General features: G+C 32.7%; 1 long non-coding RNA gene across 9 annotated transcripts in view; it reads right to left on the bottom strand.

The window, feature by feature from the left end:
- Positions 1-9,406: 9,406 nt before the first annotated feature.
- The window catches only part of LOC110110617, a 30,622-nt gene continuing 22,383 nt past the window's right edge, over positions 9,407-17,645 (bottom strand). Inside the window, exons 2-6 of one of the 9 annotated variants that reach the window (XR_003703172.1) lie at positions 12,585-12,775; positions 11,992-12,096; positions 11,798-11,844; positions 10,771-10,860; positions 9,407-10,230 (exon numbers count right to left, since the gene is read on the bottom strand). This is a non-coding gene — a long non-coding RNA (uncharacterized LOC110110617). Of the gene's footprint in view, positions 10,231-10,590; positions 10,861-11,507; positions 11,519-11,564; positions 12,097-12,401; positions 12,486-12,584; positions 12,776-17,645 lie in introns of those variants that run through there. The other 8 variants (XR_003703171.1, XR_002304736.2, XR_003703175.1 and 5 more) reach the window with 8 other exon arrangements.

A 17,645-nucleotide genomic window follows, 5' to 3' on the forward strand; every position in this document is an offset into this window, starting at 1 on the left:
ATATTAATTAATACGAAGTTCGGGTCATTCAATTCTGGTTCATATCAGGTCAAGTTCAGATTGACCAGATTCTGGTATGATCAATTTTGAGTCAAACCAAAGTTGATTTGTTGACCCATTTGAACACCCCGAAATTAAAATACTTGCACATATATCTATCAACTAATTGTGATTTAGTATTAAGAGTAAATTAACTTAAAAATAAATAAAGTTGATAAATTTACTCATTTTTACAAGCTAATTAATATATTTAGGACAATCATTCTTCACATGATTACATTTCTTGTAAAAATATCATAATATAAAATTATCCTATTTTTGTTGCATCGGATTCTAGTCCATTATTTGTATGTCCTTTCCTTCCATAGTTTTCCTTATTCTTTCCATAACAATGTTATGTGATAAAATAGCTAGGTTGGCATTTTTTGTCTTATCTTGTATTATCCTCTCTTCTTCTTAAATATACTGAGCACTGAGCTCATTAAGAGTCTATTTTTTCTTTTCAGCATCATAAGAATTAAATTAAGCGAGAACATAGATCATGATTAAGTACACAAACATGTTCATAGAAAACTCTAACTTCAATACTCTAACTCTTTTCATAATATAATCTCTTATGTTTCCCTTATCTTTATATCACATTGTAATGAGTTCATATAAATTCGTGCTTGTTTCAATTTTTTTTTTAATAAACTAAAAAGCATTCTATATGCCTAAAAAAATTCTTAGCACATTCCTCATCAAGTTTTATGGCCCAAATGATTTTACAATAGTCTCAGGATCATATGACTCATGCAATTATAACATTCCTACAATTTAATAGCACATTATGTACTAAGAGTAGGAGGAATTTAAGCTTGAATCACATAATTAGATCTTTACACCTAAGATCATATGACTCATGCAGTTATAACATCTCTACTAATCAAAATTATCCTTTTGATTAATAGTACAATATGTACAAAGAGCAGGAGAATTTTTAGCTCGGATCACATAGATTAGATTTATACACCCAACAACAATGTTGATATGCTAATTTAATTTTTTAAGTTAATATTGTTAAATGCGGCATTGCGGCAATATAGAAAAAAATAACAAATAAAATTAATGTTTCATTTGGGACGGCTTTCTTACTGCATCTTAAAGAAGCTTTCTAGTATAAAAATTTTATTTGTTGTACTAAAAAGCTACTTTAAGAAGCAGTAAGAAAGCCGTCCCAAACAAATCCTAAAATAAGATTTAAGCTTTGTTTGCAGCAACTTTTTTTTTTTTTTCTAAGACAATTTTTAATAGAAAAATTTAATGTAAATAATTACAAATAAAAATTGATTAACAATAATATTTCACTACAGGAAAGACTCGTATTTTCGGCAGCCTAAATCGGACGGAAAATGAGAAATCCCGCCGAAAATGCAACATTTTTGACTAATTGCTGGCGGAAATTGGGTCAACGGTAAAACGAGCGTCTGAAACATTGTTCTAGTGAAAGTTTTCAACTAGAGTACTTCCGGCGGAATTGTTTGATAATTGCTCTTCTCGGTGGTTTGTTCATCAGAATTTTTGGCGGAATTATATCGCCAAAAAATACAGGCGGACAAACCGTCAGGAATTAACTGGCGAACATGCTCTGTTATTTATTCAGCGGAATTTTTCCGCCAAAAACACGATACCATTTTATCGTATCTTTGTTTCTAGCGGATATATCACCAGAAATCCACCTAAAACCTGTACAAAAAAAAAGCAGCCATCTCTCACATATTTTCTACAACACAACAATCCTACATAAAACATATACACATAATATTCACATTCAAACATTGAACATAAAATCTAATGCTATATAAATGTAATAACATATTTGATCACAAAAGGATATTGAACAATTACCAAACAATTTAAAAATAAATATAAATTCATTGCACAATAAAAAACGGACAATAAAATATACAAACATACAAATGAAATGCCCAACATAGAAGTAAAATATCCAGTAATAATAAAAAAAGTGTAATCAGAATCTCCATTTATTCTACCGTCTATTTTTTTTTTTTTGAGAAATGTGGAGCGACTCGCTTGCGAGATATGTTTGCACATAAATCTAGCCCAACGCATTCCTCCACTCTAACCATCCAACTTAAAATTTACTAATAGTATCCACATCTATTTCACCATCTACTCACTCTCTAGTCTTATCAACAAGAAGAATATCATCAACAAAATGCATACACCATGGTACAATCCCTTGCAAATGCCTACTGAGAAAATCCATGACCAAAGCAAAAAGATATGGGCTGACGGTATAAAAACTTATGACGGTTCCGATAACGGAGGCGCAACGAAGGTAATGCCAGTTTTTTCTGTAGTGTTTAGATTTCAACATAGGGTTCAATTTCATTAAATTACGTGAATTTTATTAAATTACATCTTTCGGCTTATTGCATTGTGATCAATAGAATGCTCATCATCTAATATTAATTTATATATAATATTACTATAGTAATATAAATATATTTATATTACTGTAGCAATATATTTAATTTATGCTCATAGATATTGCTACAACCATATTGTTTGCTTATATTAATATTACATGCTAGTTACTGCAATTCTAATCACCATATGTAGATTATGTAAATCTATCAAAATGTCATATTATTATTTAATATTAATATAAATATTAAATATTAATAAGTTAAATACAGCTATAAATGCATTATTTATACTTTTCAGGGGAAAAACTCATTACTCCAATTATGGTGTCAATTCGGGTCAACGGGTCGGGTTTGGGTCAAACTCGGAACTGACCCGACACTGTTCGGGTCAACCCGTACCCAACCCGATTCGGTTCCGAGTCAACCCGACCCGACACGAATGACCCGAAGTTAACCTAAAATTGCTAGTTTTCGGGTCAAAAATCTGGTCAATCTTCAATTTTCAGGTCAAAATTGGGTAAAAAACGGGTCAATCTCAGGTTTCCAAGTCAAATATGAGTTTTCGTGTCAATTTAGGATCATTTTCGGGTTGTTGGGTCAACCCGAACCTGACCCGATTTTTAAAATGGGTTGATTTGTTGAACACGAACCCGACCCGTTTCGGGTCCGGGTTGACCCTAACCCCGATTTTTCCGGGTCGGGTTCGGGTCATGTTTCGGGTCGTGTCAAAAATTGACACCCCTAACTCCAATGCAAAACCGTCCAAAGAATTAAGAAAAAAAATCATAATATATTTAAAAAAAATTGTCTTTACTTCTAAAAAAAGCCTAGGAATTGAGAAATTATTCTATGCGGACACCGTACGGTTCAGAGACCAACCATAATACGCCACGTCACCCGGTAGACAAGGTACTGAGCACCATACCGAGAAAAAAATAACGTGACGCATTCTGGTTGATCTTCAAAACCCGTCCTGTTCTGCACAGAATAATTTTTCTAAGATTGGACAGAGAAAAATGAAAACTATGGGCAAAATATATGTTCTGTGATAATTCAAAATAGAGAGGAAAAGAGCGCTGGTGAAATGCCAATTGTTTTCCTTTAATTTTTAAAATTTTGCATTCGGTGATCATAATGAAAACTTAAAAATCGTAACTTGTTTTTCAACCTTTATTTGAATGAAAAAAATATTATAAGGAGAATAAACTTTCTTTTGATGAATTACTATAATAATAATACTCTGATACTACTTGTTGAAACAATTGAAGACGGGAAATAAATTCATTATATCTAAATTTTACGTCAATTTATTGAGAAGATTTATTCGAAAGCATATATGAATTCATTAAAATGCAAATACGAAGTTTTTGGCCTTCCCATTTTAAAATGATATCTTGATAGAGCTATTTTTTAACTCAAGATGAGATATAAGAAAAAAATAATAATCTTTCATACTGATGATCAAAATCTTATTTATATTTGAGTATATTTATTTTATTCAAGCTCATCAATAACATCAACAAGCATTTTTCTTCATTGTGTTATGTTAAGAGTCAAATTCTTATTTAAATCTTATAAAGAAATGACATTTATAATATTTTCTAACCCTATTTTTTAAGTCTACCTCTACCTTTTTTAACATAAGTCAAATCTAATATATATGCTCTCTTAACCGGGTCATCAAAAGACCGACGTTTTATGCGATCAAACCATCTAAGATGACTCTCTCTAATTTTATGTCAACCCATCATGAAAATAAAATAAAATATATGATATATAGACTAATAAATTTCATATAAAATTAATAAGATTGCTCAAAAACTAAATGATAATTAATCCTTAATTTGATTATAGTTTTAACATATAATGGGCTTAAAAATTAAAATAACACCTAATATATAATTAATATTTACATAGGAGCCCATATCAAAAACTTCTCAAAAATTAAATATTTTATATTTTACATATACCTCTCTTTCAAGATTAGCTTCATTTTACATTAGACCTAAGCTTCAGGAGAAATGTGTCGCATTGCTAGGGTTCCTTCGCTCGTAGTCGTTCTTCTCTGCGATACCATTTTCGCAGCTTCTGCCTTCCATTTTGCCAGCATGGAAGTTCACGACTCCTACATTTTGCCTATTTCTGTGTTCTTTTAGTTTTTTTTTTCGCTTTGGTTTTGCCTTCTTTCGGAGTTATGGTTGCTCTCCGGGTGCAGGACCCTGATTTTTTGAATGGTATTTCATCTTCTCGTTCATTTAGGGATTCTTTGTCGGGCTTGTCTCCTACATCGGCTGTGTTCCTTGACCTCAAAATCTCGAATCACCAAGGATTACCTTCATTGCGGATTTCAGAGGCTGAAATCTTTGTTCTTGCCGCCCCGTTTGAGTTCACTTTGGTTGGAAAATTTCTGGGTCATAGACCCTCTCTCGATGCTATTAGCAAATTTTTTTTTCAATCTAAAATTGATTTGTGATTTCTACCCAAAGCATGACTTAATTAAGCTTGTGGATGATCATGATTATTGTGGAGTGTTTGCCCATCGTTCCTACTTTGTGAACAATTGTTATATGAAATTGTGCAAATGGACTTTGAATTTTGATATTGAGGTTGTGTTTCCAATCATTCTGATTTGGGTTTCATTTCCCAGCCTTAGGGCTCACCTTTTCTCTCCCATAACACTTCATGGTCTTGGCTCCTTCTTTGGCTGTCTTCTTAAAATGGATAATGCTACCTCCTCTAGCTTTCATCCTTCTGCAGCTCGTGTTTTAGTTGAGTTACATGTAACCAAACGTTATCCTGATAAAGTGTGGGTTGGCCCTGAAAATTTGAGTTACATTTAGGTTGCGGTTATGGAGGACTTTCCTTCTTATTGATTTAGGTTGTGGCTATGGAGGACTTTCCTCCTTATTGTGTGCACATTAAATCCTTGCCATTATCAAGCTGAATGTTGTATTCTTAATCCTTCTCCTGCTATGCAACCTCTTTCAAATATTGGGGATGGTAACTCCACTAGTGGATTTGAAAAAAAATGTGCTTGGAATTGGTTGAGATTTGGTTAAGCAAAATCGTGTAGAGGTTGGTGTTGTTGGTAATGAGAAGTTATCTCAACCTGTGAATGATGTTGACATCGAGCCCTCGTATGAGCCCATTGTTTTAGTTCATGTGGTGCCTATGGAGGTTATTCATGTTCATGATGTGGGCCATGTGGTGGTGCCCAATCTGGGTGTTGCCGATGACCCTGTGCTTCCTCCGAGGGATCTTCTTGTCTCTGTTAACATTGTCTTTATGGTGGAAATTAAGGGTTTGTATAATCCTCCTATTGTTTCCGATGTTAATCAAGTGGAGGTGATGAAGGGTTTGTTCGAAGTTAACAAGGTGATGGATAATAGTTTGTCTAGTGAGTTGGGTATTGCATATGATGATTCTCCTTTAGCTGTTCTGGATATGCCAGTGGGTGAGCTTGAGCATGTACCTTTTTTTATGTATCAGTTTCTCTAATTTCTAATGAAGCGTTAAAAGTTCAAGTTACTAGCAAGTTTACATACATTAATGTGGATCATTCTGAATGGATGGATTCTTCCTCTTATGGTGAGGGGACGGGGGATCACCCGATTGACGAACTTCTTGAATTATATAATTTGCAGGTTAGTAGTAGTGTTAACAAAGCTTTCTCTCATTAGTGGTGGCAAGCGTCGTGGTAGAAAAAAAAAAGAAGTAATTACCTTGGGCTTGATTCTCCCTTTTTTATTGGATGGCTTTGGGATTGTTGTGATTGGATTCCGTTGGATTGGTTTGTCGTTGCAGGTGAATGTGGCCCGGGCATTGATGAGACAACTTTCTGCTCACCATCTGGTCGGAAGTGGCTTGTTGGCAACCTTTGGTGGTGTGTCTTCTTATTCTGTTTGGTGACCTTTGTTTGGGATGTGAGGTTGTGTTTCATCTGTGTGGGCTATGATCGTTACCTCCTATGGATGGTCTCTCAGAGGTACATTTTATTTGTTGTTTTAGTCTTGTAATTATTGTTTTGTCTTTTGTTGGACGTGTTTGTATCCTTTTATTTTTGTTGGAATACATTTCCTCTTCATTTAAAAAAAAAAAAGATTAGCTTCATTTGTCATGTTGAGGGCACTTTTATGCGAAGGCTAGGTTCAAGATTCTTACAAGAATTATTTTTTTGAATAAGAACAATCTCTTTCTATAATTTTCCTCTAAAAATTCCTTTTCTTTTACACGGATTACATGCTATTTTCTTATCTTTCACTCTTAATGAAACAGTAATACCTATGTTTACGAGATAAGAGGAATAACAATAGGAAGAGGAGGGTTTGTGATTGCTAGGAATGATGATAATGAATATAGGAAAGAGTAGAACATGTTGTTCCGATGGCAAGAGAAAATAGATCTTTCTATACGAGATTTCTATTCAATACAGAAAACAATAGGAAGATGACTCTTTCTTTCCGACAACAATTCACTTTTGCCGTTATATGGAGAGAAACCTAGCACATTTTGTTCTGAAAAAGAACAAAACTCTTGCCTTTTTCACATCTTTTAATGAATTCTCATTATCATCATGCTCTTCGTGCATACCAAATTTCTTCATTTTAAATTGATCAATCTTTCTCTTTCTTTCTTTAATTATAGCACAACCAAAGTTGGGTTTCAACCTTTCATGTGAAGCCCTTGGCCACAATTGATCTAAGATTCACATCTTACGATGAGACATCAGGCAACCCGACAACAAATGCTTCTCAAACTGCTCTTGCTCAAGTATTTGGAATCAAGGGCTCTAGCTCAATGCAAAGATATTCATCGGGCCTTCCTACTATTGATACTGATGCTTTTCGTCCAATTCTCCAACTACATGGACAGAATGAGAGACCATCTTCAAGGCTAGAAAAGCCGGACTCTACCTTTCGAACTCTTCATGTTCCTCTAAATTACACAATGTTTTCTATAGCTGATGCACCCAAATTCTATTAGAACAACAGACCCTGATTAGTAGTTATTATGCATATAAATATATTATATGATTAAAAGGCTTTTGTTGCATCATGATGATTCGAAAATTTGAAGAGGTGCTCCTCTCTTTGGATCCTCTCATGGCTAGCTAGAGCTACCCATAGGCATTAGGAAAGAATCAGTGTTAATTTAAAATTTAATATAAATATTCTTTATAAAGGTCCCCTTAATGAGTCTTGGATCCGCTATTAGGATAGGAATCATGTTCTTTAGTTTAATCATTTGTTTAAAGTTGCCATTAAAATATTAATAACAGCACCCTCACTACTCCCTGCTCCCTTCTCACACGACAGGTTTTGTAATTCATCCTTTCATTTATTTATGCTCCTTGTTGACCAATAATGACATTAATGAATTTTTCTTTTTTTATTATTTTATTTAATCAGGTAGGGATACTTTATTTCTTTTATTTAATTTTATCATTTTTATATTTTTAAACTAGTAACTAAATATTTCTTATCAATTTGTGTCAGAAAAGTATTTGATGATGGATGAATAATTTTAAAAATTTTGAGCTGCAAATAATTAACTCAAATAACAGTTCTTCTTAGGTCCCATTGGTAATTCTCCAATTTGTTCTTTAAAAATTCTTGATAGTAAATACAACAACAACAACAACATCAAGCCTTTATCCCACTACGTGGGGTCGGCTACATGAATCCTTTTTCTCCATTGTGTTCTATTAAAAGTCAAATCCTCATTTAAACCTAATAAAGAAAGGATTAAATAAAATGAAAAAATAATAGATATGAAAAACAAAAATAATAATAATAATAAAATATCAATTTTCAGATTAAGCTGGAATCCTGCTTAGATCTTACACTCAAACATAATTTAAAATGAGTCAAATTTAGGCTTCGTTTGAGACAGTTTTTTTATAATTCTTAAAGCAATTTTTTAGTACAAAAATTATAATTTTGCATTAAAAAACTACTTTAAGAAGCAATCAAAAAACCATCCCAAACGAAGCCTTAAACTTCGTTTGAAATAATTTTCTTGAAACTTTCTAAATCAGTTTTTTAATAATTTTTTTTATTATACCACAAATAAAACCTTCAATAATATATATATAATCTATCTTAACCATTAATAATGAATAAAAAATTAATTAATTTGGATCCGACCGAACTAAATAATCCAGTTAGGTTACATAGAGACAGATCTGAATGAAACAACCCTAGTTTCAGTTGATAAAGATGATTAAATCATCAAGAAATTTAATAATAGAAAACCCTAGCTTCTTTCTTATGGGCAACAAGATACAGTAAATAGATAAAATTAAACACATCAATGCTCACCAACTCTACAGACTGCAATTAAAATAAAAATGAAGTATACATAATACACCTATATATAGTAGACTCCCCCAAAAAATTCTTTCTGGTTGAATAGTTTTGACTAATTTCAACGATCATTAAACAAGGCCACTTTTTTAAGGCTATCATTTTATTCAATTTAATTTATATTTTTATATGTTCAATTAGACCATAATTTGAGTTCCAAAAACAGGATCAACTAACCGAACTGACTAACGCTTTATTTGAAATAATTTTCTTACTAAAGAAATTTTATAATACAAAAAAAATTTGTAAGAAAATAAATGTTTTAAAAAAGCAGCAAAAAAATTGTTCCAAATGAAGTCTACATTTTTACTGCTTCTTAAAATAACTTTTTTTTTACTAAAAAACTATTTTAAAAAATAGTAAAAAAATCATCCCAAATGAAGCTTAAATCTTCATTTAGGACAATTTTTTTTATTTTGCAACCACAATTTTTATTTTTTATTATTTAAAAAAATGTCAATAACGGTTTTAAAACATTATTTTATATACATCAATTTAATAAAACGTTAAGGAAGGCCTAGGAATAAAAATTAAAAACTCAAGAATGCTCAACTTGATAAGCCAAAAAGTTACCATTTGAAATTTTACTGTCTCTCAACACAATCTGAGGGATTTTAATGGTCTAATTGAATCAGATTTTAATACAAAATTTATTTTCTTATGTAATCAGTAAACATCACTGCTGTGTGAATAGTTTGGAAGATAAGACAAAGATTTATATGGATATTCATATAGGAGAAGAACTGTTAACATAATAATAATAATTTTTGATCTGGCAAATAAACAGATGTTTCGGTGCAGCAATAATAGAAATTGGCGTAATGAATACGAAAAAAATAATAAAATGGCTTGAGAAATTATATAAATTTTTAAGGAGTTTTGGATTTATTCAATAGTGATTTGACTCATTTTAGACCAAAAATAAAAAACCCCCATTATGCTACATCACCTTTTACCTCTATATTCTCAATCATTGTTAATTAAATGGGGGAGTTTAATAATTTATTTGATACGGCTTTCTTATTATTTTCTAAAATAATTTTTTAGCATATAAATTTATTTTTCATTTTTTTTTTGTATTAAAAAATAATAAGAAAGCCGTTCCAAAATAAGTCTAAGGCTTCATTTGGGATAACTTTTTTACTACTTTCTAAAGCAGTTTTCTTATACAAAAATTACATGCACTATTATTAAGCCCCACTTATTATGTGTGAAAGTTATCCTAAACTCTCTCAAAATCATCAAAATAACCATATTATTTTTTAAATGATTGCAATATTGCTTATCTCTCTATCTGGAACATTCTGATAGAAAAAAAAATCATTTTTTTAATAATAACCACCTCTTCATGGGCCATCAAGTACTGGTTGAAAACTTTGTCTAGTTGAATAAGACACTCTTCCTCCAAGATAGCTCTAAATAAGATGTGATATCTGTCAAGATTCATTACTCAACCAAATCTTATTGCTTTCCATCAAAAAATAAACTATTCGACAGCACAATCTCTTGTACTTGACACCTTCCTATTCATCGATGTTTCAGTAAACTGGGTTTGCCCAAAGATTTCTCTCAATAACTGTTAGGGAAGTGGAACCTCTTCTACTGAATACTTTCCTAACAGGCTAACAGCAGCTGTTAGAGAAATTATTGAACTGGGATCTATCATATCGACAAGCCATTTTTGACAAGTTATTAAGGTTAGTTCTATTCCTATGCTTCATCTATAAACATTGAAGTAATTAATGATGCTTCATAAAAACACTACGCTAAAAATAATGTCATTCATGGTCATATGGTTGTTTACGCATGCAAAAACATTTTATAATTTGATTAAAGTTTGGTGATAAATGGAACTATCACTTTCTACAAGATGTTTTTGTTTATATGCAACAGATAAACCTTGAGATTCTGAAGATCTATCGATCAATGATATAAAAAATCACATTTTAAATCAAAACTTGGAAGCTTTTTACCTTGCAAATGGCTAACTTCTCTTGTCACTTCAAAGTCAACGCGACCAATGCCTGTCTGCACGAATCTTGATGTAATCAATAGACAGCCACCTGGCCCACCAAAAACATGGACATTAATCAGAACTCACCACATCCAAACAAGCAAATGAAGAAATGTGCACTGAGCACAGCTGTGTAAAATCCCTCCATTCTCCAATGGAAAATTGTTTTAATTGAAATATTTACATACATATTAGTATTTGTTTTAATATATCTAACATATAATTTATTAATTTATTTATATAACACTCAAATCTTTAGATCATATAAAAATATTATAAGTATTAACATATTTTAAATAAAATATATCATTTTCTGTATTTGCTTGATATGATTTAAATAATAAAATAATATATAAATAAATATAAAAATGTATATGCTTAATATATAGATACATTAAAAATTGTGCTTTGCATAGAAATCCTCCTTTTATTTTTCTGTCAAAATATTCTGATAAAAAATTAATCATAATAAAATTTGAAATTATTAAATTTATTTTGAAATAAGTACAACATTTAAATCATAATTTTAAATTTATATTACATTAATCTCAATAAATTTAAACCCATTCATATTAAAAATATGACAAAATAACTTTCAGCCATGTCCCCCTTCCCTCTACCTAAATATTTCCAGAAATAGAGCTATTCGATAAAACCTGTTCCACTGAAAGGAGACCCTTCAGCCTTTTGCCATAATGCAAGCACCCCTGTAGGGCCCAAAATTGAAGATTTCTTTCACAACATTCATAAATATATTTCAAGTAAGTGATAGCCATACTCACTAAAAAAATCTATATTTACAATCAACCAACATCAATTTTAAATAGGAAAAATAATAAACAAATTTTCATGAAACGAACAATTTTGATTAACCTACTTAAAAAATGATCCTCCAATACTTTTTTGGTTTAGGTTTTTTTATAAGAGTGTAGCAATACTATTCCAACAATAAAAACTACAAGTGAAACAAAGGTCTGATCACATACCCCACACCAATTGCTAATTGGACTAGCACCGACCTGCAATAATAATCCTGCACCAATAATCAGCAACACCGGGACAAATAAAAGATCGTACAACTCAATTACTTTCTTTAAAATGTGGCTACACTTGCCTTGAAATCAACACCACCTTTGGCTATTTTATACAATAAAAAATGCAAAAAAAGACAGATAAGTACCTGTGGCAGTTCACCAAATGTTTCATGAGAGAGAGCACAGAAAGGGGCCCAGATGGAATATGGCCGACCTCCCCAGCATGTCCATTTCACAGGGACAAAACACTCCTACAGAAAATCAGTGAAAATTAGAGATGAAGTGACTTTAACATGCCAGTTGCTCTTTGATTTATCAAAACAAGACATAACAGTCACTATGAGTTGCATCAGCATTCAAGCCTTTCTAACAAAGGAGGCAAATACTTCTGCGAACAGCATTGAACCATTTCATTGCTTTCCACATATCCACGTACATTTTGTCAGAAAAATAACGTTCAAATACTAATCTCTTCCATAGGTATCCACAAATGGTTCATCTCAACTAATAACTTCGATCTCAAGGACAGAATTTCATTAGTAGTCACTGCAAGCACCTTTGTTCTAATGACGAGTTAACCAACAAGAGTGCTGCTTCATAAAAGACCTCAGGTCACATGGTTTGTACAGATCCATAGACTCTACTATGATGTAACCAAAATAATGAAAGTGGAACCAATTCGAGAGAAATCTTCGAATGTGTAGGAGAACTAGGTAATTGATTGAAGTTAAAAGGATACCTCCAGGTTGGGGCATCATAACCTTTTGATGCCCAACAATAGTCATCAAACACTTTAATTTCATGTGCACGCAAAGGTTTTCAAAGTAGGTTCAACTATATAGCTTCTTCGATTATCCCGGATGGAGATGGCAGATTTGACATGTCGCACCATTTGTGATTTCTCTCCAAAAGGAACTTACATCGGAAATCCTGTAGTGTAAGGAAACCTCATATCATATTAACAAGCAATAAGAATAAAGCTATTAAGAGATGGAATTCTGAAACAAAGTAGCAGATGGAAAAAATGAAAATGATAATAAGCATTAGCCATTAGCTATTGCATAAGATTAGTTAGGTGATTATTCACAGCCAGAACAATACTCTTTCCATTAGGTTATTATTAGGTTGCAACCATTTAGGATGCATGCATTTTGAGAATGCATAGTAATATTAAATCTAGTGCATTATGATTACTCAAAATGATTTGGTCGACTGCAAAACTTCTTTTTTTTTCATATATGATTGAACATCAAAAAAAAATTCAAGAATATAGGAAGTTTAATTTAGATCATGTCAGAGTATGAAAAATTGACAAGTCTAGAGCCAAGTTCATTGAGCAATATATTGAGTGTGAACGGTAGGGTGGTGGAAATGTAATAGGAAATGGATACAATTTCCTCAAAATCAGCAAACAACAATAAAAAATTAGAAAGAAGAACACACCAAAACTATTTTTATTGTAAGATACATGAAAGAAAGTAGTAAGATATAGTTGGGTCTTCAATTGGAGAGGAAGATTTGGCTCTCCCAAATCCCTAACCGGTGGCTAAAGCCCTCACAACCTAAGAAATTTTAATTTTAGCAAACTCAAAATATAATCCTGAAATCATGCTATTGTTATAACCTTAAATAGACTCCCATAATTCTCTCCCAAATTAGCCCCATTCCCCTTAAATAAATCCCTCTTAGATTTGAATTCAAGTTAGATTTATTTCCCTAATTAATTCCCTCCCAATTGCAATTAAAACTTTCCTAAAAAATCCCCCTTAATTCCTCTTTTCCCCCCTAAATAATTCCCTCTTAGATTTTGAATTCAAATTAGATCTCTTAACCTAAATAATTCCCTCCCAATTGCAATTAAAACATTCATAAACAATTCCCCTTTGATTAAGAACCTTCCTAAATAGCTCCATCTTGATTAGGAAACTTCCTAATTCCCTCCCAATCAAATCATTCGATCCATCAATAATCCCCTCCCAAAGTGTCACCTTGTCCTCAAGGTGGAACGAACGAAACTGTTACTGAAGTACTTGATTAAAAACATTGGACTGAAAAATGGACTAATACTAGGTCAAATGATTCCTGCCTCCAGCATCTCCCTGATCAATCTCTTGATCTCATCCTTCTAAATTTGGGGATAACGGTACATACGAACACTAATAGATGAGACTACTTCCTTTAAGATGATAGCATGCTCATGTTCCCACAAAGGAGGCAACCTTTGAACAGGCTGGAACATCTTTAGATACTGCTGAAGGAGTGGTTGAACCATGTATGGTGCTTCTATCTTCTCCCCATCTTTGCCTTTCAAACTCTGCAACTCCACCAAAAATCTCATTCCTTCACCCTTTCCCCTCTTTGGAAGTGACTCCAAAATCACCTCCATGTCATCTATCAATGTAACCAGCAATGTTGAGCAGACATTAACCAAATTCTCCATAGGTGAAGTCATTGAATACTTCTTCATTGGAGATTGAGAAACTACAAAGGCTTTGAAATCTAGCCAGGTATAAGCATGATTTACTAAACAAAATTTTGCATCAAATTTAGTTACTCTAGCAAATTTGTTCATGCTTTATTGATAGTTTTGCTCGACAGGAATTGAATGTCGTTGATGCTGATAATTAATGTCCTTTAACGTGAAGATCCAACAACTTCTTTATCATTCCGTCTAGGTTAGAAAACGTTTTCTCCATTGATGACATTTTGTGACCTTAGCTTTTAGTGTTTTATATAATAGATTAGATTCTAAGGAGGGAGAAAGATATATGTATAAGTTAGCCAAACAAAGCGATAGGAGTAATAAGGATTTCTGTTTTTATCATCAAAACTCTAATTTACACAAGGCTCGTAGGGTTCAATAGGTTGTGAAGAAATGAGCAAGTACTTTTTAGTATTGTGTGATGTGAAATGAGCAAGTGCTTAATGGTTTGATTGGTTGGAGAAGTGATTAATAGATTGATGGAGATTTGAGAGATTTATGTCAGACCGACCACTGGACCGGCTCAGTTATATCGAAGGAGGAACAAGAGTTCCGCCCCCGTGAATGCCCCTAATAACCGATTTGAATGAAGGATTTAATATGGTTTAGGAGGAAAAATTCAAAGGAGGGGTTGTTTAGGGATTTCACTTTTGATTGTATGCTTTAAGGAGAAAATTTTATGAGAGTTGGGGAATTGTGTATTTGCTGAAATTTGGAGAGTTGTTTGGGCTGGCGGCTAAAGATTGGGAGAGCGGATCCTCCTCTCCAATTGAGGATCTATTGTATTTTGTTTGTTTCTTCCATATATCATCAATTAAAAAGAGTTTTCTCTTATTATTTTTCTTGGAGATTGAAGATATAGGAGTAATAAGGATTTAGTTCAAGTGAAGTGTATTAAGGATGAAGATCAAAAAGTACTTTTCTTAGAGGATGATATTCAACAAAGGTAGATGAGATATTTTGCTAAACTTTTAAATGAATATTGTGAAAATACGATTAACTGCAGTGACCTTAGCACCCTAAATGAAAATAAAGATTTCTGTTTTTATCATCAAAACTCTAATTTACACAAGGCTCATGGGGTTCAATAGGTTGTGCAGAAATGAGCAAGTACTTTTTAGTATTGTGTGATGTGAAATGAGAAAGTGCTTAATGGTTTGATTGGTTGGAGAAGTGATTAATAGATTGATGGAGATTTGAGAGATTTATGTCAGACCGACCACTGGACCGGCTCAGTTATATCGAAGGAGGAACAAGAGTTCCGCCCCCGTGAATGCCCCTAATAGCCGATTTGAATGAAGGATTTAATATGGTTTAGGAGGGAAAATTCAAAGGAGGGGTTGTTTAGGGATTTCACTTTTGATTGTATGCTTTAAGGAGAAAATTTTATGAGAGTTGGGGAATTGTGTATTTGCTGAAATTTGGAGAGTTGTTTGGGCTGGCGGCTAAAGATTGGGAGAGCGGATCCTCCTCTCCAATTGAGGATCTATTGTATTTTGTTTGTTTCTTCCATATATCATCAATTAAAAAGAGTTTTCTCTTATTATTTTTCTTGGAGATTGAAGATATAGGAGTAATAAGGATTTAGTTCAAGTGAAGTGTATTAAGGATGAAGATCAAAAAGTACTTTTCTTAGAGGATGATATTCAACAAAGGTAGATGAGATATTTTGCTAAACTTTTAAATGAATATTGTGAAAATACGATTAACTGCAGTGACCTTAGCACCCTAAATGAAAATAAAGATTTCTGTTTTTATCATCAAAACTCTAATTTACACAAGGCTCGTGGGGTTCAATAGGTTGTGAAGAAATGAGCAAGTACTTTTTAGTATTGTGTGATGTGAAATGAGCAAGTGCTTAATGGTTTGATTGGTTGGAGAAGTGATTAATAGATTGATGGAGATTTGAGAGATTTATGTCAGACCGACCACTGGACCGGCTCAGTTATATCGAAGGAGGAACAAGAGTTCCGCCCCCGTGAATGCCCCTAATAACCGATTTGAATGAAGGATTTAATATGGTTTAGGAGGAAAAATTCAAAGGAGGGGTTGTTTAGGGATTTCACTTTTGATTGTATGCTTTAAGGAGAAAATTTTATGAGAGTTGGGGAATTGTGTATTTGCTGAAATTTGGAGAGTTGTTTGGGCTGGCGGCTAAAGATTGGGAGAGCGGATCCTCCTCTCCAATTGAGGATCTATTGTATTTTGTTTGTTTCTTCCATATATCATCAATTAAAAAGAGTTTTCTCTTATTATTTTTCTTGGAGATTGAAGATATAGGAGTAATAAGGATTTAGTTCAAGTGAAGTGTATTAAGGATGAAGATCAAAAAGTACTTTTCTTAGAGGATGATATTCAACAAAGGTAGATGAGATATTTTGCTAAACTTTTAAATGAATATTGTGAAAATACGATTAACTGCAGTGACCTTAGCACCCTAAATGAAAATAAAGATTTCTGTTTTTATCATCAAAACTCTAATTTACACAAGGCTCATGGGGTTCAATAGGTTGTGCAGAAATGAGCAAGTACTTTTTAGTATTGTGTGATGTGAAATGAGAAAGTGCTTAATGGTTTGATTGGTTGGAGAAGTGATTAATAGATTGATGGAGATTTGAGAGATTTATGTCAGACCGACCACTGGACCGGCTCAGTTATATCGAAGGAGGAACAAGAGTTCCGCCCCCGTGAATGCCCCTAATAGCCGATTTGAATGAAGGATTTAATATGGTTTAGGAGGGAAAATTCAAAGGAGGGGTTGTTTAGGGATTTCACTTTTGATTGTATGCTTTAAGGAGAAAATTTTATGAGAGTTGGGGAATTGTGTATTTGCTGAAATTTGGAGAGTTGTTTGGGCTGGCGGCTAAAGATTGGGAGAGCGGATCCTCCTCTCCAATTGAGGATCTATTGTATTTTGTTTGTTTCTTCCATATATCATCAATTAAAAAGAGTTTTCTCTTATTATTTTTCTTGGAGATTGAAGATATAGGAGTAATAAGGATTTAGTTCAAGTGAAGTGTATTAAGGATGAAGATCAAAAAGTACTTTTCTTAGAGGATGATATTCAACAAAGGTAGATGAGATATTTTGCTAAACTTTTAAATGAATATTGTGAAAATACGATTAACTGCAGTGACCTTAGCACCCTAAATGAAAATAAAGATTTCTGTTTTTATCATCAAAACTCTAATTTACACAAGGCTCGTGGGGTTCAATAGGTTGTGAAGAAATGAGCAAGTACTTTTTAGTATTGTGTGATGTGAAATGAGCAAGTGCTTAATGGTTTGATTGGTTGGAGAAGTGATTAATAGATTGATG

Source organism: Dendrobium catenatum, unplaced genomic scaffold (assembly GCF_001605985.2).
Source record: "Dendrobium catenatum unplaced genomic scaffold, ASM160598v2 fragScaff_scaffold_1639, whole genome shotgun sequence".
NCBI lineage: Eukaryota > Viridiplantae > Streptophyta > Magnoliopsida > Asparagales > Orchidaceae > Dendrobium > Dendrobium catenatum.